Genomic DNA, 22,959 nt, shown 5'->3' on the forward strand with positions numbered 1-22,959 from the left:
CGGCTGGACATGATATCTGTCAGGGCTAGGCCAGCGGTTCGGGGATAAAGGGGATGTCCCACATTATTTCCATGATACACATGCAAAAATGATGATTAGGAAATTTTATACAAATCTAGTCATGCATGCACCCATGTGGACACTTAAGTGTCAAGTTTTTATGGTCATGTGATGCTAGGGCTCATGATTCATTTCCTCTATTTAAGTCAATCCAATGTTTCCCAAATATGTTCTTTTATCAATTTGTGCATTCATCTAAGTCTATTTTGGGTGTTCAGGAAAATTTTCACAGCATTCACCCTTCAGGTGTATACACATTTTTTTTCGAAAACTGGTTATGATCAGTGATTTTTTCAAAGAAAAGTTGGAAGTTATCTCTTTCAAAAGCATATTGGGTTTTTTTAGCTAGACCACTTATTATTATTTTTTTTCTTTTTCTTTTTTTCTTCCTTTTTTCTTCTTTTTTAAGTTATTATCATTTGTTCATTTCCTCTCTCTTTTCTTTTTCTCTCTAAAAAGATTGTGTGGATGGGGGCGCACACCATCTACTTATGTTTAACCGCAAGATAAACGAAAAAATGCACGAAATGGTAAGTTGCAAAAAACAGTGACGAAATAACTAAGAGCCATAACGCCAAAAATTCTAACAGAAACAAAAAGTAATAACAGTAACGTTAGTAACCATATAGACAATAACAGAAAACAGTAATGTCAATAGCAATATAGACAATAACAGAAAACAGTAACGTCAATAGCAAACTAACAGAAAACAGTAATGTCAATAACAAAAGTGCGGTGACCTCGGTCACGTGGCTCCGCTTTCTCCCAAGAAACCGTGCAAGTCCGTCATTTCTTCATCCATACGGGCCTCCTCTGCCTCACCGGGGAATCCTGCAGGCTCCTCCCTTGCCTGGGCCTCGGGCCAATCTCCGAGCCATGCGACCTCAGCCCCAAATTGCTCTGGAGTAGGGCATGCAAAAGGAGCGAAACCCTGCCCCTGCTGACTAAGGCTAAACCGGTAGAAAGACTCATGTATCTGCACCTGCCCCTAGTGGTTGGCCGCTTACTGGCGAACCAAGTGCTGTAGATAACGCTCCATGCCTAGTGATCCAGCGGGATTGACCTGATGAGGTGGTGGCGGAGCATTGACATTATCTGCGAATGTCTGACATTTGTGACATTTCCTCACATGGAGATAGCAATCGCTCTCCATGGTGAGCCAATAGTAACTTGCCCTTAAGATCTTTCTAGCCATGGCATGCCCATTAGCGTGCATACCAAAAGAGCCCTCATGGACCTCCCCTAGCATGTTTTCTGCTTCCTTAGCGTTCACGCAGCGTAGCAGGACCATGTCATGGTTTCTCTTGTATAGTATGCTTCCACTCATGAAGAAGCCGGCCGCCAATCTCCTCAATGTCCTTTTGTCGTTGTCGAAAGCCTCTGGTGGGTACTCTTTGCTTTCAACGTATCGCTTGATATCAAAATACCAAGGCTTACCATCCCGTTCCTCTTCCACCCGACAACAACATGCGGGTTTGCCACGACACCAGAACTCAATGTATGGTAGATCCCCGTGCGGTGTTAGCTGGAACATGGACGCTAAAGTGGCAAATGCATCCGCCATTTGATTTTCCTCTCGGGGAACGTGACGGAAGGAGATCTCATCAAAGGAACCAGCCAATTCCTTGATATAGGCTTGGTAGGGTATCAGCTTGGGGTCTCTAGTTTCCCATTCCCCTCTCAGCTGGTGAATCACCAGTGCTGAGTCCCCGTACACTTTGAGTAGCTTGACATTGGAGACAATTGCCGCCTCGACGGCCAAGGCGCATGCTTCATACTTAGCCATATACAAGATGAGAGGCCTTTTGGGTACCGGCGGCATGAGCACGAGAGGGTTTATGAGACACTATTTGATCCTTCCAAATGCCTCTTTACAATCCTCATTCCAGCGGACGAATTGGTTTTTGCATAAGAGTTTGAACAACGACTCACAGATAGCGGTGAGTTGTGATATAAATCTGGCACTGTAGTTCAAACGCCCCAGGAAACCTCAAACCTGCCTCTCGGTACGCGGTTCTGGCATCTCAAGGATGACTTTCACCTTTTCGGGGTCCACCTCTATCCCTTTCTGGCTTACGATGAAACATAGCAATTTCCCAAATGGGGGTTGCTGATGTGCCCCAATGTGCTCCTTTCTCGTCCTACCGCGTTTGGGAGACGATGGTGCACGGTAGCTGGGAGAGTTGGGTCTGCTTCAGCAGTTGTGACATCCTAGAATTTCTACCCGGAATTTTGTAAGTGTTACATCTTAAATAATTATATATATATATGTGTATTATTCAGTGTATATATATGTATATTCTTGGTAAAAGTATGTACATTGGGGGAGAAATACGCAGGTTAGACTAATTAACGAAGAGTAATCCATAACTGGACAGTTATAGATTAATCCTCAATTAATTAGTCTAAAAATTATCGTTTTGCGTGCAACTAAAAATTTAACAAATCCAACCTCTGAACCACGCTCAGGGTCTCATTCTGAGCGTTTTGATATATATATTGCATACTTTCGAAAATGGGCCCCGACGGGTGCAGAGAAACGCGAGGAACTGGGACTAGAGAGGCGGCATGCAAACCGAGGCATGATTTTAGCATCCAAAAGGTCAAATTTTTCTCCTTTGTGGCTGAGTATGAAGTCAAATCAAGGGAAAAAGGTGGGCCCCTTTTTGCTCCACTTAAAAGAGGACATGTGGCAAGTGCTTTTAGAAAAGAAAAGGAAAAAGAAAAGAAAATCATTTTTATAAAAGCCCAACTCTTCTCTCTCTTCCTTCAGCAAATTTCATAAGCTTTTCTCCCTCTTTCCACATTGCTTTTCTTCTTCCTTCTTCTCCACCATTGTTGTCCATTGAAGCTCCAAAATCCCTCCTCATTTCTACTCAAAATTGCAAGGAGAAGCCATTTTTGGAGTCTTGGAGCACACCTCTACATCGTGGGACTTCGAATTTCAGGCATGGGTGGACTTCTTCTCACATGAAATTCGTGGGTGTTGGGTTTTTGGGAGTTATGATGGGTAGTTCTACTAGGTTATTGCCTTAGAGTAATTATTTGTGAAGGAATTTGTTGAAATCATGCTAAACTTGACATGTTTGATGTGAGCCAAATTACCCATTCTGATTTAGGGTTTTATGATGATGCTTTGTGATATATGAATGCTAAAAATGTTGATGGAAAACTGGTAGAGATGATGGGGAGAGTTAACCTAGGGTTAAATGTGAGAATGGTAATGTTGTGAGTGGAAAAGTGTGAGATTTTGAGGGTTAGAAAAGCCAAATTTGGGGTTAGTGGAAATTGGAGTCTAAAGTGAGTTGATTCTAGTTTAGAATGTCAATTAGGACTTGTAGGAAAGCTTGGGCAGAGCAAATGAGAAAAATGAGTGACAAAGGTGAAAACAAGAGCCATTTCTAGGGTAAATTGGGTGTTGAGAGGTCAAATTTTGAATGGGTGGGGTTTTCACCTTAAAACCAGTTTGAGCAAGTCTAAATCAATGTTATAGACTTGATTGAGATGAGAGTTTACCCCAAAATTACCCAATTCTCATTTTCACTTCTCAAACCTTGAAAATTCACTAAATTGATGGGTTTTGGATACCTAGATTTTGATTTACCTTGATCTGAAGTTTGTTTTTGGTTTAAATATGATTTATACATGATTTAGGACTTGTAGGATCCAATTTGAGCAAAATTGGATGTAGGCAAGATGGATTTCGAAATCTGCCATATTATGCAGAAAAATGCTGTCAAATTGTGCAGCAAACTTGACCAAATGTGCAGAAAAATGCTTGTGCAGCACTAGTCGCGGGAAAGGTAGTACATATCATGTTCTAGATGTTTTATAGCAGATCCCAACGGTCAAAATGTAGATTTATGTACTAGGAACCTCCAGTAAAAGTTTCAAGGCGATCCAATGGTTAACGAATTGGAACAAAGAGAATGTTACTGGGGTATATGAGTAAGGAAAGTTGTGGTATTTGAATGAGTTTTGGGCAGAGTTTTCTGCCTCTACTCTGTTTTCTTGGTTTAGGGTAGTTTCATGAGGATTGGAATTGAATTCTTTGGATATTGTGAAAGCTTGGAGGGGTTGATGGGGACCCGGTGCTGAGAAGAACGAGGATAAGGGCTACGTAGGAGTGCGTGAGCTCAAGTTAAAGGTGGGCAATTGGGGATGGTATGCTTGTGCCTGACTTGTGGAAATGGGAGAGAGTTGATTTGCGCCATCACCCGATCACCACCTAGTACCACATATGACGGGTGCCCCATAATCCACTAAGCTTGATGTGAGAAAGCGTGGAAGTGTCAGTCAGTGAGAACCTGTGACGTACCTAAACAGGCGAGCTCCTGGCAGTCAACCAATAAAAGAACAAAGTCCACAAAGCAAGGAGGCCTGTGTGGCGGCTGGCCTGCTATGTATCTTGGGTGGTATATGGAAATTATCCTCTGGTAATCGATTACCATTCGTGGGTAATCGATTACAGGGCTTAAAAATGGAGACAGGGTGTTAAATGGCCTTTGGTAATCGATTACCAAGGGTGTGTACTTGATTACACAGAGTGATAGGGCACTGGTAATTGATTACCATCTGGGTGTAATCGATTACACAGGGTGATGGGGCACTGGTAATCGATTATCATTTAGGTGTAATCGATTACACAGTGTAATTTTTAGTTTCCAATGTACAAAGGCTGTGTAATTCGTTTTTAGGCACTGGTAATCGATTACATACTTTGGTAATCGATTACTAGAGAGGAAATCCCTTGAGAAAGACATTTTGACTATGCGTAGCCGTTATGGGACGCATTGTATTGTTACCTGTAGTTAAATTTCTTATGAAAGAGTCTACCCTCTTTCTTTTATCTCTTGTACATCGCGATGGCAGTGCAGTTGATCCATGATCGTGTTGTGATGGAGTGCCTAGAGGGTGTTTGGGAGACCCTCGAAGGCAATGAGAGGTGCCGATTCCGTGGCACAATTCGACTCACTGCTACTTCATTAGTACATCCGGAGGAACCCGCACGCACACTTCATCAGCCGGTGGAGTGGATACTACCTACACCTACTCCATATCGACTAGTTGAGTCGGTTCAAGTGATAGAGGTGTCATCCTCTGAAGAAGATCTTGAAGAGGACCTAGAGGAGTTACCTCCTGAACCTGCTGTGGATGCCCTTGACTTACCTGAGGATGATGAAGACCCACTCCCTGATGTTGATTCTCCAGAGGATGTTATGTCAGCATCTGAGGCAAACTCTACAGAGGAGAGCGGCCCTGGAGGGACAGCGAATAGTGATGACTCTTCATCATAGCAGACGGATCCTTAGGCTAGACGTACATACTTTTTGTGGGTGGGTGTATCTAGTTCAGACTACTAGGTTTACTCTTTTGATTTTTGGGTGGGTAGACCTATTGTATAGAAATTTTGATGGTTGTATATATTGTGGCTGAAGTCACCACAGTTGTTACCTTTGCTCTGGATGTCACTATGTTATTTTGCAAACTCCCATATTTTGGACAGTTTTAGATGATAAATATAATTAAGTTTAATCTTGTTATTTGAAAAGGAAATGTGAACAAAGTTTATTTGAAAAGAGTTTACTGACCGCATCTTATTATTTCTCACGTGATGACCCAAAATGATGGCTGGTATATTTTTGAAAGAGCAAAATAGTCTAGAGGTTATGAGTGATTAGAAAGAAATGAATTCGAATAGAGTTGTGAACTGGCCATTCAGGACTCTATAGTGATAATTTTCCTTTTGAATTTAATTACCGTGAAATGAATAATAGTGTGAAAAAAAAGAGAGAGAGAGAGAAAAGAAAAAAAAATTCCCTTGGTTTCTGCTATTTAATTTATTACTATTAAACCAGTCATTATTTAGGGACGCCACAGCAGCCGAACTAACAGCGGCAGCGGTGGCCACGTTATTCTCCATGAGTTGTCTCATTCCTAACATGGCATCCATCATGGAAGCCATTTGCTCTTTCAAAGTCGACATGTCGGCTTTCATCTGTTCCTGTATCTCCTCTTGGTCACCCATCGTCCAAGATTTGGATCTGGTGCGATAGGGATGCCTTGGGGCGCGTTTAGTTATGGAGTTTTTCCTAAGAAAACCAAATGCGAGGAGTGGGTAAAAAAATGAATGCATGCTGGAGATAAAATGCGGGAGTGATTTGATTCGCACTGATCTTTGGAGTAAAAAAAACGCGAGATAAACTCATTTTATTCAAAAAGTTATAACTAGTCAAGATCTGAGTGACAATACAAACTTCCTAGCGGTTCCTAATTATATGGGCCATTAAATCTATCATATGCTGACAATAGCTGAGAAGTCCGTGGATCTCCTCGGGGGCAGAGTAGGTGTCCGCCATTGCTTTGGCCTTGGCTAGCAATCGGGGAAGTTCTTGACTCTCGTTCAAAGTAAGAGCAAATCGGTCCATCCACATTGTTGCCTCTTGATGTAACGAGTCGATCACCCTTCCTCTAGCCTCCTTTTCCGCGTACACTCGGGCATACTCGTCCGCCACTTTGTGCTCGTGGGCCATGGCTAGATTTAATTCTTCTTGGTACTTGCTGGCGATGGCTAACATGTTGGTCTCTGTCTCGCATAAACGCTGAGACAAGCTTTTCTTGGACCTTGAGCAAGCAGCTAACTCCTCTTTTAAGACCATGCTATGTGCTCGTGATTGGTCTCTCTCTTCCCTTCGAAGCTTGAGCTCACTGTTGCTGCCCCATAAAGCTCCACGAAATTTGTCTCGGCCATGCTCTTCCTTGCGAGCCCACTTGGTTTCTTGTTCAAGGGCTCTTGCGGTAGCTGCATTTTCTTCTCGTAACATGGCACACTCTTTCCGGACGTCTATAGCGACTAACTTGAATTTTTCTTTGGTAAGTCTTGCTTTTCCTAGTTCTGTTTTTAGAGCTCGGACTTCTTCATCCTCTTCAGGAGCTTCGAAGTTCTCCTAGTTGATAATTTTCAACTTGGAGAGCCAATCTAACCCTCGTGTACGAACTTTCAGCCATTCATGATAACCACCGATGATGCCATTACGGATGCCCCTAAGTTCTTTATCTTTCCTTAATGGGCTTTCCCACGCCTTGTGGACTCTTTGTATAATCTTGAAATTTTGCGCGCCGAAATCTCTCACAAGGAAAGGAGAGAGGCTCTCTTCCGCCGGTGCTCCCCTCATGGGGTACCCTAACTGTCTTATAGCAAGTGCGGGATTGTAGTTAATGCAACCCCTCATCCCTATCAACGGGATGTTTGGGTACTCCCCACATGAGAAAAGGACTCCCTCCTTTCCTTCTTCCATCGAGGAAACCAGTTGATTGTTCTGCCTCCTATCCCAGCCAAGTGTTGGTCCTAATCTACTCTTCTTTTTTCGACACACGAGCGATGGCTTCGGAGCGGACATGGGTGTCTTATGTCTTGTTGGAATAGGTGTGAAACCATCAATACACAAAGAGCGGGTAAGCAGCAGATGATCTGTGCGCTACTCTTCTCGCACCTTCGGTCAAATGTATCAAATAAGTTTGCCAAGATAGCTACCACCGGGCTTTCTTTGCTATGGTGATATGCAAGGAAAGCATCAATTGCGGCTAGGTCCACCAAACCATCCACATTTGGAAAGAGGACAACCCCAAAGATTAGCAATGCTAATACATCCATAAATGGGACCCACTCCTCTTGATTCGCCATATCCCTTGCCTTGCCTTCTAAGTACTTCTGTGGTAGGCCAACTACACTCTTTCGAGTTTGCTTTACACGATCCAACTCCCTTAAAAAATCCCTAACCACAATTGCAATCTTGCTCAATGAGGGAAGAAACCCGGAGAAAAGATACGGATTTCTTCCCCCAAGAGGACATCCTAGAATCTCCTCAAATTCTTCAACAGTCGGTAATAATTGGAAGTCTCCAAACGTGAAGCATCTCAAAGGCTGGTCATAGTATTGGGTGAGTGATACAACGGCTTCCATGAATATCTCCGCTATGGTCAAATCTAAAATCTTTCCGTACGCCTTGCGGAAGGCTTGCATTTGGAGAGGTCCCATCAACCGCCCCAACTCCTTAAGACTGGTGACATCTAGGCCCTTAATCTTGACTTGATAGAATCTTTTTCCAGTTTGATTTGTTCCCATGTTTTACTAAAGTGAAACAAAACCCAGTGCGAATGAAAACTCCGACATCTATCATGGGTGGAATGGATGAATGCATGAAGAAATGGATATGGCACAGATGCAATTTATGAATACGAGAACCCGGGAAATTGTCCCCTTCTTAGATACAACATTTGGGGCAGCACGACGCCTGACGTATGTATTTAAGAAGGTGACACGAACTCTCCATTGCCAAAAGTGAGGGGATCAAAACAAAAACCCGTGCATGATGCATATGCGAAAGGCACAACACGGGGATGTACATAGTATGGCAATATCCACAAACAAATATAAGCAAAGGGGTACATGGAACTTAGGACTACATGCATGGTAGTGAAAAAAGTGGCACGCAACGTGTTTGCTCTGTGCCCCTATTTTAGGGATCTACATGGGAGGGAGCTAAAAGGGTTTTAGTGATAATTCTCAAGGTAGTTATATCTCCCTTGATGGTCTCTAGAGGTATCATCCCCTTCGAAGAACATATTGCGACAGTAGGGACTACTAGCAACGATATGTTATCAAAGAGAAAAACTCTAGATGATGGTTCACTGTAATCAAGCAAGTCGGAGACCTAGCATGACCACAGATTCACCTCCACTCCTTATGTTCCCATGGACCCAGGTATAGGGCCCCTTTTCAACTCACCGTGTGCATCAAATGAATAAATATTTACCTCATGCATAAATTTTAAAACACACTAAAAGCATCAAGAGAGTTTATATATACAAGAACATAAGAAAAAAAAGACAAAGAAAAAAGAACAAAAGGGAAGTCATAGTAAGGAGAGCACACTGATTTGACTGGCCTAACTCTCTAACAATAGTCTCCAGTGGAGTCGCCAACTGCCGCAACCTGCCCTTCAGAGGGAGGGCGACGCGAGACTCAAAGGTGCGTCTTCCATGAAAGGAAAATGTGCGGAGTCGCCACCAACGTTTATTTCCGGAAAACATCGGAAAAACCGGAAAAAGACGTGGTCTACAAACTTTAAGTGAAAGGTTCGGGAGTTGTATTGATGGAAGCTTGCTTGTGGGGCTTCTATGGAGGTTGGATCTCTGAGCCTCAATGAGGTCCTTTAATGGTGATTTTCCAACATGGAGATGCAGCGGAAGACAAAGGAGAAGAGATGAGAGGAGGCGCCATCCACTAGGGAATAAGCCATGGAAGAAGGAGCTTCACCACCAAGATGAGCCTTGGATAAGAAGCTTGGAGAGGGTGCTTCAATGGAGGAAAAGAAAGAGGGAGAGAAAGAGAGAGGGGGGAGCACGAAATTGAAGGAATAAAAGAGGTAGAGAAGTGGAACTTTGAAGTATGTCTCACAAGACTCTCATTCATCAAAGTTACAACAAGTGTTACACATGCTTCTATTTATAGACTAGGTAGTTTCCTTGAGAAGCTTTCATAAGAAAACTTCCTTGAAAAGCTTCTTTGAGAAAACTTCCTTGAGAAGCTAGAGCTTAGCTACACACACCCATCTAAAAACTAAGCTCACCTCCTTGATAAAATACATGTAAATACAAAAAAAAAAGTCCCTACTACAAAGACTACTCAAAATGCCCTGAAATACAAGGCTAAAACCCTATACTACTAGAATGGCCAAAATACAAGGCCCAAAAGAAGGAAAAACCTATTCTAATATTTACAAAGAAGAGTGGATCCAACCTTGACCCATGGGCTCAAAAATCTACCCTAAGGTTCATGAGAACCCTAGGGCCTTCTTTAGTAGCTCTAGCCCAAGCCTCTTGGAGTCTTCTATCCAATACCCTTAGGGGGTAGTATTGCATCAGTTGTATTTACGCACGGGGAAGGTATTAGCACCTCACGCATTCGTCACAAAGGACGACAACCTTTTAATCAAGTGTGCAAACATGACTTCAATTTGTTTTATTTTCCCTTTTTTACGTTCTTATGTCTTTTTGTGCCTTTTTTATATTTTTTATCTTTTTGTGGTCGACAAGGGTGTTTCCCTTGCTCCTACGTATTCCTCAATTGTGGTAAAGAAATCAGACCTACGCAGTTCTTTGAGAACTAAACGTTGGTTAAATTGTGTTTATCCTTTTCTGCAAGATATATTTTGATTGAATGAAAGGTCATTTAAGGCGTTGGACCATTAAACGATCTTTCGATTCTTTTGAAAGGAGAGAAAAACATTAAGGCATTGGACCATTAATGATCTCTTGGTTTTTTGAAAGAGGTGACAAAGTTATGTGTTTGATTTTAGGCTTTTAAAAGTCCACGTTTAACCAATAAAAGCGAAAAAAGACCATTTCAAGGCGTTGGACCTTAAAAATGGCTTTTTAGGCGATGACAAAAGCTTGATTTATGAATTGATTTTAGTTTTAGTTTCACTTTGGTTATTAGTCAATTTGATTAAGAAAGAAAATCCCAAAGGAAAACGTTCGATTGATTTTTTTGATTATTTTATTAAAAGATATTTTTTTGATTATTATATTATTATTTTGCCTCTTTTTTGGTTTTAAACGTGGTTACGGCATGACAGAACGGTCGGATTTCATTTTAACAGAAATTAAAAGATGTTCTAATTCAAATGATCGGTGGAAATTTATTTTATTTTTGATTAGGCGAGAAAATGACTTAAATAAATGACTAAAGCACGTCAAAAAGGGGTACGGAAAGTAAATGAAATAAAAATAAAAGCATGTGAAACAAGTGGGGACCACTAAGGGCACATAGAATGAATTGAAAAGTTCAATTTCGAGAACTTACCGGTTGAAGACCGAAGAATGACGAAGAACGAACGAAGAACGATGAAGAACGGTGGAAAATCTTCGCGAAATCGCCCACGGAAATGTCTCGGAAGCGTTACGGCTTGGATTTTCTTCACGAAAACAATTTTTTCTCTCTAATTTTAAGTGATTCTCATATACCAAGAGGGTTGAACATTTTTGTTCTGCCCTCCTCCCCCTTTTTATAGGGGAAAAGAGGGAGGTGGTTGCAGCCCAGCTCGCCAAGGCAAGCTGGGTTGCTTCCACCAGAAGGTATCGCCTTCTGTTGGAAGATCCTGGAAGGCCCAAGTGGGCCTGATTGCTATTTGTACTCCCCTGTTTACTAAATACACCCCCCTCTACCCTTTTTTGCTGATTCTTTTTCCGTAACGTTACGGAACTTTACGAATTACGTAACGATACTTGTTTTCTTTCCGTAATGTCACGAAACCTTACGGATTACACAATCATCCCTTCTTTGGCTTCCAGAATGTTACGGAACTTTACGGATTGCACATTAACACTTCCTTTCAACTCCCGACATGTCACGAAACTTCACGGATTGCCTAACGATGGGTGTCAAGTACCTCGAAGTGGTCGAGCGAGGGTCACATCCCAACAAACAGATGGTCCCTAGACGAAATTAGGGTATGACAAAGACCAAAGAACGAAGCTATTTATTACATGAAAGCTTCATAAGTTAGGCTTGAGGATCATACTAACATCAAGTGATAAATTGAAATTGTTGAATACATACAAAGAATTCCAGTATAGTAGGAAAGTGGGACATTAATGTGCTCAATTTTGAAACGTATTTGAGCTAAGGGTATCAAGCTATACTCTTCCCATTTAGTAATCCCCCATACTAAATCCCCTTTCTTATAATCTAGATGTCTAGATTCTAGAACTTAAGCCACACCATATCCTGTCAATGGTTACAAACAATTACTCAACAGTTACTAGTTAGCTACATTTATATATGACTAAGACGTGTTTTCAATAGTGTAGATTCCTTGATCAACTGGCTTTTTGATTAAGTCGTTACATCAACATTTTATTTTATTTTATTTTATAAAACAGTAAAAATTTATGCATGTTTCACTTGGTCCTTATGCTGTTCTAAAATTGGACCTTTGAAATTGGAAATGCTCAAACCAATTACAAAATTCAATTTTCTTAATACACCATCTGCATGATACAACAGCTTAATATATAAATGAAAAAAATACTATTATTCTAATTAAGCCAATTGACTAAAGGGGAGTAAAATCTATACGGTTTATGCAACCCAATCAATAAAAAATGCCACACATCTTTAAAAAAAGTTTGAATTTATGACTGATTCACAGTGTAAAAAACTTTATGCTAACAATGTAAAAACAATTAAACTCTTATCATTATAGTCCTTGAATTTTATAATAATTTAACTAAACTTATTAACGAATTTCAGTTTTAAGAATTTATGAGACATTTTTCTAATTTCAAAAATGTGTCTCCACAAATTCGGACGAAGACTGAGAGTTTACATAATATAATAATATTATACAATATTAAAAAAAAAGAAAATAAGATATGTGGTGAAACTTGAAAGAGAGTATGTGACTTACACGGCCAAGGGCGTAGGGACCAACTTGGACAAGACGGTCTTTTGTCATGAGGATTTGCATGTAAGCATCATAAGACAGGTACAAATTTTTTAGGAGAACCTCATTAGGATCTTTAGGAAGCTTCAAAGTTGTGATAGTTTCAACTATCTTCATGTCTAAAGATTCTTTGGGAAAACCAGTGACATAGTTCCTTAGAACCACTTGCTTGTTCCTCAAAGTTGTGACAGTTTCAACTATCTTCATGTGTGGTTTCAGTGTTGAGAGTTCAGTGTGTAGTTTTTGTATTGTGTTGTTGGGTCTCTGCTACTTTAATATAGGGATCCCAATAGAAACAAAAATAGATAAATTTTAAACCAAATTCAGCAATAATATCGTATCACATGCTTGAGTATATTATCAGAATTTTGCTTGCACCATCTAATTCTCAAAAGAAGGGTGGTTGATTTAGAGGCTTTGATTTTGATTGATCCAAAGATCAACCATATTTCAGATAAGGTTCATAAATTTCTGACATTTATATTATAGAAAATACAAATTTTAAATAATTCATATGAATTCATTTACCCAAGAATTAAAGTAGAATTTGGTTACTTGATTTTGGAAAAACCAAGCACATCAAAATTCCAAATAAGATTTCAATAGACATACCTGCAGAGGGCTTAGAGATGGAGGAAACATCCTATTGTTTTGCATGTTTAGAGCAGCAGAAGGAAAAGATAGAAGACGCCCAAGAATAGATCCAGATCCTAGTACAACATTTGTTGCAAAGACAATATGAATAAAACTAAATAAGGCTAAAGGTCACAAAATCACCATTAAAGTCATGATATGTCGCAGGTCTTGCTCCTTATTTGTACATCAGTCAGCAATGAGGAAAAGATATAGAAAAAACATACATGAAACCCAGATGTTAACTATTTATAGTATAGGTTCATACTTTTTCCAAGCGTCATAAACAAGGCTCTTTGAAATATAATATAAACAGTCCCACTATTAGTAAGTTCATGTATTTTTCAAGCAATGCTTCCCTTTTATTCAAACCTCATATGTTGTGCACCAGTCACTATGTGATTAAGCCCCCAAACTCAATTACTAGCCTATTATCAATCACCTTCCCACATCAGTTCAATCAACTACTACTTACAAGTTCCACCAAAAATGATCAATTATGCAAAGTTCACAACCCAAAGATTAATTCTTTTAGTTGCGAATCTAAATGAAAGACCTCAAGGAAAAGAAATATCATTGACTTTCTTCGCTTGAAAAGTGCCAAAAAACATTGGATTTTATTCGCCCCATAATTACCAGTGATAGAAAACATGTCCACAATAACTTATAGCACAGAATGTGTGAACTATTATCACAAGAATCGTGCTTAACATTAAATGCAGGGCTTTCTCTGAGAAAGTTAGGAACAAACATGTCAGTCAGCATACGCTAGAACAAAGAGAATACAATTTCCTAATAGGAAAAAATAAATATTACATCATTAGCTTAGCTGTGCTTAATGAACACACTCACAATGTAAAAACAATTAGGCATTGCTATATGTTAACATCAGTGAAACAACCTACTACTCAATTTCTCATATTGTATATGAGAGGTAAACCAAAACAGTCATCCACCACATACCTAACCACTATGCCCATTGTGCAATGAGGTTTGAGAATATGAATGTCCAATGAAACTTGGCCTTCTTCCTCTCATCATCCCATAGATCTTCAAGAGTTCATATCTGAATGACATAGAAACAAAGAATCACAAAATGTAAAACCATTTAAAAAATGAATTCAGCCTGCCCCCATTTAATATACGGTTTCTCACCTTATTTTCAATATAATCATTTTCAGTAGTCTTATCTAATAAATAGAAATAGATTGAAAAAAAAACAATTTATTGAATGATGTCCAATCTATAATTTATCTTAATAAATAGAATGAATGGATAATCAATTATAGACACATGGTGTAAAAATGTTAAATTAAATATTTTAAATTGTTTAAAAGAATAAATTTAGTAACTTTAATTAAGTGTCCTTCAAACTAATTAAAAAAAAGTAAAATTATGAAATGACTCGGGTATTTACAAATTTAAAATAAATAACTTTTTTATAAGAATTAAAATAAAAGTTCATATTTTCAAAACCAACAAATGTTTAAGTCCAATATATTTAAGTAACTTTTTTATATTTTTAAATTTTCATACTTTTTATTAATCTTTTTATATTCATTTCTTTACTATTATCCTATATATAGAATGATACACATTATAACTATATTTTTATCGATAAATGTTAGTTGTTAATTTATTGTGAGAGGAAGATTTTTTCCTTGTTCAAAATTCTTCAGGCGACGAAGATGTGGATGCTAATTTTGTGCTTGAATATGTTTGGCAGGAAGATTTTTCCCTTGCCCCAAATTCTTCAAGACAAAATGAGACTTCAAGTTTCTTTAATTTTTCCTCCTAAAATAATAAGAACAGAAATGAAATAATCAACCGTCAATACAAGTTCTCCATTAAAGAATTAAGTTGTTGTGTATGCATCAACTTGAGAGGGGTGTCAAAGTTGTCAGGTTTTTTTTTTTCTTTTCAAACATTTAATTAATTCTTCTACAAACTTAAGCTAGAATAAGATCAGATTAGGCTAGAATATGATCAGATTCATCACCTCGTACCCTTATTTTTTGTTTTAATATATTAATTTGAATTGTAATCAGATTTCTAATAAACTCTACCTATTTATCATACTTTATAACTTGAACTAACTAATGCAATAAGAATTATTGTTTCTTCTCCTAAGCTGCATGGTGTTAGAGCTGCCATGACTAGAAAAAATAGGTATGGGAAAACAAAAGAGTTCCAAACCCCATAACAACCTCTTCTGCAATGTTTGGTCTGATCATTGCAGGTAGCCTTGGCACACAAAGGAAACCGATTGGAAGCTCCATGGTAAACCACCAAATTGGAAGAAGAAATCAAGAGGAGAACGACGAGTATTTTAGACATCTAATACTAAAAATCAAAAGTAGAAAAATACCTCAGTTATCTCCATTCACAAAGGAGAAGTTAGAATACTTATATAAATTTTTCTCTTCAAAAATGTCAGTTAACACTCCCTCTTCCTTAGCCCAAAAAGGTACTCATTTTTCTATTGCACTCCTTAGTACTAAATTCTAAAGCTCTAGACCATTGATTCAGAAGCCACTGATCATATAATAGACTGTCCAAATTTTTTTTATTACTATAGTGCTTATGCAGATAACAAAATGGTTAAAGTTGCAGATGGTTCCTTCTTTGCAATATCTGGTGTTGGTTCAGTTCTTGTATTGAATTCCCTAACTCTCCATAATGTTCTTTACGTTCCCAACATGCCATGTAATCTATTGTCCATTAGTATATTAACTCTCCATAATGGTAAAAACGTGTCTTGTTTTCACTCATCAATTTGTAAATTCCAGTCATTGGAATCAGGAAAGGCAATTGGCAGTGCTAAGGAAGTTTATGACTGCTATTTCGTTTAAGATGGAACTGTTTTCAATTAGCAAACTCAAAGTAACTACCTTTGTTCTATTTCTATTTCCTAGGAATATTAAATAATGTTATGGACTATGGTATTATAGATTAGGTCACCTAAGTTTTATGTATCTAAAGAATTTTTTCTTGAACATTTCAAGAATAAAAATCCATTTTTACTTTCTTGTGATCCTGGCAACTAGTAAACCATCATCGATCTACTTACTCTCCTCAACCATATAAAAGCTAGTCCTTTTATCCCGATTCATACTAATATTTTGGGACCTAGCCAAGATCCAACAACTTTAGGGAAACAAATAGTTTGTCTCCTTCATAGATAATCATACCAAACTAGCATAGGTGTATTTAAGGAAATAAAAAAGTAGAAATAAGGCAATATTCAATAGCTTCTTCGTATGATAAAAAACTCAATTTCAAGAACAAACCAAAAAATTCTACACTGACGATGGTAGAGAGTACTTCAACAAATGTTTAAGTATTTTTTTTCCAATGAAGAAGGGATGGTCTATCAAAGTACTTGTGTTGATCACCCATAACAAAATAAGGTGGGTGAGAGGAAAAATAAACACATTCTAGAAGTTACTCAAGCATTAATATTTTAATCATTATTAGTGGAGAAATGATTTTTTTATTTCATACTCAATTAGATATTTTATTTTTAGTGAGCCAAGTCAATTTATCATTCTCCTCATAAAAAATTCCTTGCAGCACTACAAGAATCTTAAGAAAATTAAAGAGTGTGCTCCTAACAAAGGATTATTTTTTAACAAAATTAAATGAAAAACGCTTGAAACTTAGTCACCTGGAAAGGCAAAAAAACAAAATGTACTAATAGGGGGATCGTTGACGGGGAAGTTGAAGAGGCCAAGGGGGCGGGGCTTAGGGCAAACCACGCTAATCTCATCGTGGGATGGAACAACGACGTTTTGGACGGCAAACTGCTTCATCTTCTTCCTTGGATTCCTATCTATATATTTAATTAACAACTAAACCCTGTTATAATATGTAGCAGAAGCCACAAATTAGAACTATGCAGCTGTTTCGCTCTCTGGAATACTACTTGTTTGTGTGGATGCAAAATCTACCGGCAACTGCACCGGGTCATCAAGTAAATAATTAAAACGGTGTGAACTGAGTATTGAACTCAGAAAACTTGTTCATTTGGTAAAGGTTCATTTAATAAGTAGGCATTTGCAAATAGAAATCATGATTGTGAATGAAAGTAAAAGTATGTTCTGTTCTAATTACAAAGCAATAAACGTGAGCAAGTAAGTGTGAAAACAGATATCTAAAGGCGTTTGGTCCTCTTACTGAGAAAATTGATGCAATTCAAGATGTTTCTCTAGTTAGAGATGTTTTTGTGTTCTATGCTGAAGGCTCAAGTACTAAACACTGATGTCTTGTGAGTTTAGCCCAATTCTAATTAAACTTCGTTCGCAGATGTCTCTTGTTGAACTTAGCTTAATTGAATAGCTTTATGATCACAGCATAATAAAAACTAAATTACTGCACTCTGTGTCCAGACATACGGTAACCTAATCCTACTCTATCAAGTTCTAAGGAGACAATACATCTTTCAATGCTAAAGCCCCTAACAGTACAAACATATGGGTGATCAAGCCACAAGCATGCAATAATAAAGTACTAATAGAAACAATGAACACATAAAACAACCTTAATTAGATAGGGAAAGAGTTTACATCAATTACTCAGCAAGAATCCCCAACTGAGGATTTGGCCTTCCATAGCAAGGAAGCTCCTTTTACAATGAAGAAGAGGAATTAAGAGAAATTGCTTGCTTACAAAGGAGTGGGGATGTCTCCTCCACCTCTAAGAATCTCAAAATCACTCAAAAACTCACAAATCTTCCTAAAAGATCAAAACTTGGCTTCTTTGCTCTGTTCTTTGCCTCTATGTATTTCACTCTTCAAGCCCTTACGGCTATTCAACGCTCTCTTCTCCCCCTTTCATTCTCTGCAAGTCAGGCTTAAAAAAAGGGTTCATTGACCTCGACGTCGCGCTTAGCGCCATTCTTGCGCTTAGCGCGAGTACGTGAATTTCCGCTCAGCGCCAAACTCGCACTAAGCCTGGAAGGTGACAAACGACTCGCTGAGTGAGCTGATGACGCACATGCCTGCATGACAGATTCCCTTCCAGATTCCTCCTATCCGCTAAGCGCGTTGATGCCTCACTTAGCGGATGACACTCGCTAAGCGCATTGAGCTCGCTTAGCGAGACATCAACTTTAGCACTTCTTCAAAATAACTCCTTTTGTTGCCTGAAATTGAAGAGAAATTGACATTAATTCCATACACAAAGCTTCTATTGAGCACAAATAAAAACAAAGCAAAATTTATTTTCAATCCTACAAAAAGAACCATAAATTGGGGAAAATATATACATTTTGTAAAAGTTTTCTATACAAAAGTTAGTCGTATAAGACGACTAACAACATCCATCAAATGAAAATTCAAAAACCAAAAGGAATAAACAAATCAAGCATGTCAGAGCAAATTTATTATTATATTCAACAAGATCGTAAACATTGGAGAGTACCGTTAGTGGTGGTAGTCCACCGGAGTGGGCAGCAGGGGAATAAAGTGTCCTTCGCTTGTCATCATGCGTTAGGTCTCATCTTCGTGCAATCAATTTTGATTTCAATTTGAATGTGAACAAGCGCGTTTATGTGTGTAGTGTTGAGTGAGAGGGGAAGTGGAACATGTGAGTTTCTTTTTATTTAAGTGGAAAATATTCTAAGACGGTTATATGGGAACCATCTCAGAAGGTACGTCGTAAAAAACCATTTTTGTAGTAGTGATTCAATAAAATCATAAGAAAATCCACGTAGGTAAAAGGTTCACATTCGCTTAACTGTTACCAATTAAAACTTCTCAAAAACATTTTCGGCTCAAAACAAGGCAATTCAAGTTTACAAAAGAACTCAAGTTATTCAACAAAATAAAATAAAGTAAAATAACATGTTTGGAACATTATGCAATTAAAACAGAAACCCATGCCCCAATGTCACATCCTATTGGAGCATTGTGTCCCGGCATCCTCCAGCACGAAGTCCCTTAAAACAATCCACCTAGTCATCTGCTCCCATGAACATCAGGTTCGAAATCATCACAAGATCCAAACACAAACAACACAGGAAATGAGTCATCACATTCCTCAAGGAATAGAGATACACAAAAGCATACATGTATGATATAAATATAGCAATAATATAATTATAACAACAATATAGGTATAACAAGGCTCAACTTTGACACAGTTCGCATCATTTCAACACTCAACACATAACATCACTTGTCCTAGAATTTAATCACAAATCACATTCCACACCTTCACAATTAATCATATTCAAGACAACACATCTCAAATACAATACTGCATCTCACTCTTACACAAATCATTACACACCATCACATAACAAGTCACAATTATCATTACACAGGCGTTATGCGACAAATACACTAAGACTTAATCCTATATGTAATGTGGTACCATGTCAATGAAAATCCTCATTAGGCTCCTAGGAGTACATGACAAGACAGACCACACACTAATAAGTCAGGTCACTCTCACTAGGTAAAATCATAGGGAAACCAGTCAGGATCACGTTGTTTTGCGAGAATGTTTCAACTATGTGGGATCGGCACAAACTTAAGAGAGCACTCAAATCGGGTATATTTACCCCCAAGGCCTAGACTTTGAAGAGTCCATTAGAGTCTCTCCCTCCTAATTCAGGTCCAATCCAGAAAACATTTTAACATGCAGACTCTATCTATGAACTATACGAAACACACGACTCTTCAATTGTTCTCAAAATAATTTTAACTTGTCATGCCTCAAAGTGATTAAACTCGTCAGGTTCTCACAGTGGATCCCATCACAATACTCGTCGCGCATTAACTCTTCACCTTTAAAGGGTCTTACAGTCGTATGATTGTACGGTTCATAGCTCACAACTCAATGCATATAACATCTTAATACACGTGTGATCTCATAATTTAACACATACTCAACTTGTCACTTACACACAGTACATCATACTTTCATAATCCCAAGACATCACGTTATCACACCTTATGCATCATACACATACCACACAATAATAATATTAATATTGTTATGTTCTTATGACTAATCATCTCATTAAAATAGGTATTTAAAATCATATATGTGCCATCACTACTAGAAAAAAGCTTTTCTAAGACGGTCCAAAACAGGATACAACGACGGTTGTTGACCGTCGTAGAATTGAATGTCGTCGAAACTTAAAACTTTCAACGACGGGTAAAAAAACACCGTCTTAAAAAGCGAGGAACTTTCAAAGACGGTGCTGACGGAAACACCATCTTTGAAAGCTTACTTTCTAAGATGGTGCTTACGTAAGCACCGTCTTAGAACATAAGCACTGTCTATGAAAGTAAGCTTTCAAAGATGGTGTTGTCGTAAGCACTGTCCTTGAATTGAATATTATTTTTAATTATTGATATTTTTTCTACTTGATAATCCATCAGAAAAAATATAAATAATTAAAAATAATTAATATTAGCATGATTGTAATCAATATTAATAGTAAAATTTATTTTTTAAATAAATATTTAAATGATAGATTAAATCAAAATAAGAGGTTTATGTATTATATATATTTAATCTATCATTTAAATATTAATTTTACAAATAAATTTTAATATTAATTACAAGAGATTAAGAAAATAAAAATTCCTAAGACAATTTCATACAAAATACAAGTTATTATCATTTTATATATAAATTTATCATAATTCCTAAGACAAATTTATAAAATTAAATAATTATTTTTTAGAAAAATTTAGAGGACCAGGTACCTCATCTTTGACAGGATCGATGATATTATCTCTTACATCATACACAAAGAGAAGCTGAAAAAACAAAAAAAAAAATAGATGAAACAAATATTTAAAAATTCCACAAATTTGTATTTATATATTTTTAACTTAAATTTAAAAAAACAAAAAAATAAGCATAAGCACATGACTCACAAAATTACTCATTTAAGGTTATGTGTTATACATTTTGAAGTCTTTCATACTCTTGTTGGCTGAAATTTGTAATTTCAGTTTATTCACCAAGAGCTTCCTGGAGTCTTCAAACTTGACATTTGATAATTTTAAGCATGAAGGATAACAATTATGTGTATTGTAGTATAGGAAGATCTTTCATAAGAAACTTATAAGAAAGCTCATGTTCTGGCATGCATGAATGACAGTGAGAAAACGGTGGTAAAAAATTTGTTATCTCTGAAATAAATTATTGGTAGACATCACCAATTAATTTACAGAGACAAAAGAAGCAAGCCTAGCATCATACTTAGCCACTGGAAGCAAGGCATGCAAGCCTCCTACACTGGCCCTGGAATATAGAAATATTAGCAAAAATGAATTATTCCTAGCATGATACCTAGCATCTTAACTTGATATATTCATAATGAGTATAGCAACATAATTTCCCCAATATAGAAATATTAAGAAAAAAAAAATTATTCAAAACTATGTACTCTTGTTCAGAACCTAATAAGGTTGTACAAATGATGAATTCACATGTAAGCATTTAAAAATTCAGACCAGATGAAACTAAGTTCTTTATCTCCATCAAATGTTCATCATTTCAAATATGGAGTGAGATACGAAGGTTAGTCAATAATTGTTCTTGTTCCCAACTTAAAGGACCTGAAGCTTACAAAACTTCTATGGTATTGTGATAGGCATGCAACTCTAATAATAATGTATTCCTTGTGTTCTTTTGTACAAGGAAAAAAATATTTTATATTGATTAACAAATTTATTTTACCTTATTAAATCATATTTTTTCCAATTAAAAATAGTTTTTTTCTAAATTACTCTTTAATCAAATTTGATATTAGGCGCAACTCTTTATTAAATGAAGGTATTTTAGATATAATATCATTAAATAAAATAAAAATAGTTAAATTTTTACTTATATTTTTAAAAAAATTGAATTTTTTATTATAAAAAAGCTAAAGAAATTAATATGATAAAAATAGTTAAATTTTTACTTATATTTTAAAAAAAAGTTGAATTTTTTTCTTATGAGAGAAAAAAAATTTCACCTACTCCAAGAGCAGCTCTCTTCATTTTTATTCTCACCATTCCCTTTTTTTGAAATACTAAGATTGAGTGAGAGAAGTGAGCACCGATTGTATTTCTACTACTTATAATAATAAATTAAGCAACTAGCACTAACAATTGTCCGTATATTTCCTTTTTGCATTTTTCAGCAAAATAAAATGTTATTATGACAAAATATATTACTTCAGTGGCATCTTTCTTGATTGCACACTGTGGCTCCATGTTAATTAGAAGGCCTGCAAACTCAACAAAGAGAGCTTTAGGTAAGAAAACAATTATATATGTGTGTGCGTGTGTGTATATATATGTATATATATATATATATATATATATATGCAAAGAGATATTTAAGTAAAGACCTTAATTATAATTCTTCACCAAGGGGTGTAGGTGCAGAATAATTCACCAAAAAAAGGGTTGTGCAGAAATATTGAATAAGATAATTGACTAGCTAGTTCTGCCTATTTCACAATTTATAAACAACCCTGCCAAAGTCTTTCTCATCAGAGTCATCAGATTCATATTGCTGAATTTTTAACCATTTAAGAATAAGACTTGTACTAAATCTATTCTACACACTTAACGAACAAGAGACACTGCAAGGATTACAAAGCATGCCTCCTTTTCATGTGGTTTGACTGATTGTTGGGCTATGTTCGTCCGCAAGTCCCAAATGATCAATTTGCAGTCAAACATATTCTCATCCTTCAAATTCCATGACACATCTCATGACCCTGGCAATACAATCAAAA

The 22,959-nt window shown here is 37.1% G+C and overlaps 1 long non-coding RNA gene and 1 pseudogene across 1 annotated transcript; both read right to left on the bottom strand.

The window, feature by feature from the left end:
* Positions 1–1,063: 1,063 nt before the first annotated feature.
* Positions 1,064–12,776, bottom strand: LOC114397177 (annotated as a pseudogene).
* A 9,475-nt stretch (positions 12,777–22,251) lies between these two features.
* LOC114395786 lies at positions 22,252–22,759 on the bottom strand. The gene is made up of 2 exons (XR_003663101.1): positions 22,567–22,759; positions 22,252–22,450 (listed from the first exon to the last, which is right to left on the bottom strand). It is a non-coding gene; the product is annotated as an uncharacterized LOC114395786 (long non-coding RNA).
* Positions 22,760–22,959: the final 200 nt, after the last annotated feature.

The sequence above is a fragment of the Glycine soja genome, chromosome 18, assembly GCF_004193775.1.
Source record: "Glycine soja cultivar W05 chromosome 18, ASM419377v2, whole genome shotgun sequence".
Lineage (NCBI taxonomy): Eukaryota > Viridiplantae > Streptophyta > Magnoliopsida > Fabales > Fabaceae > Glycine > Glycine soja.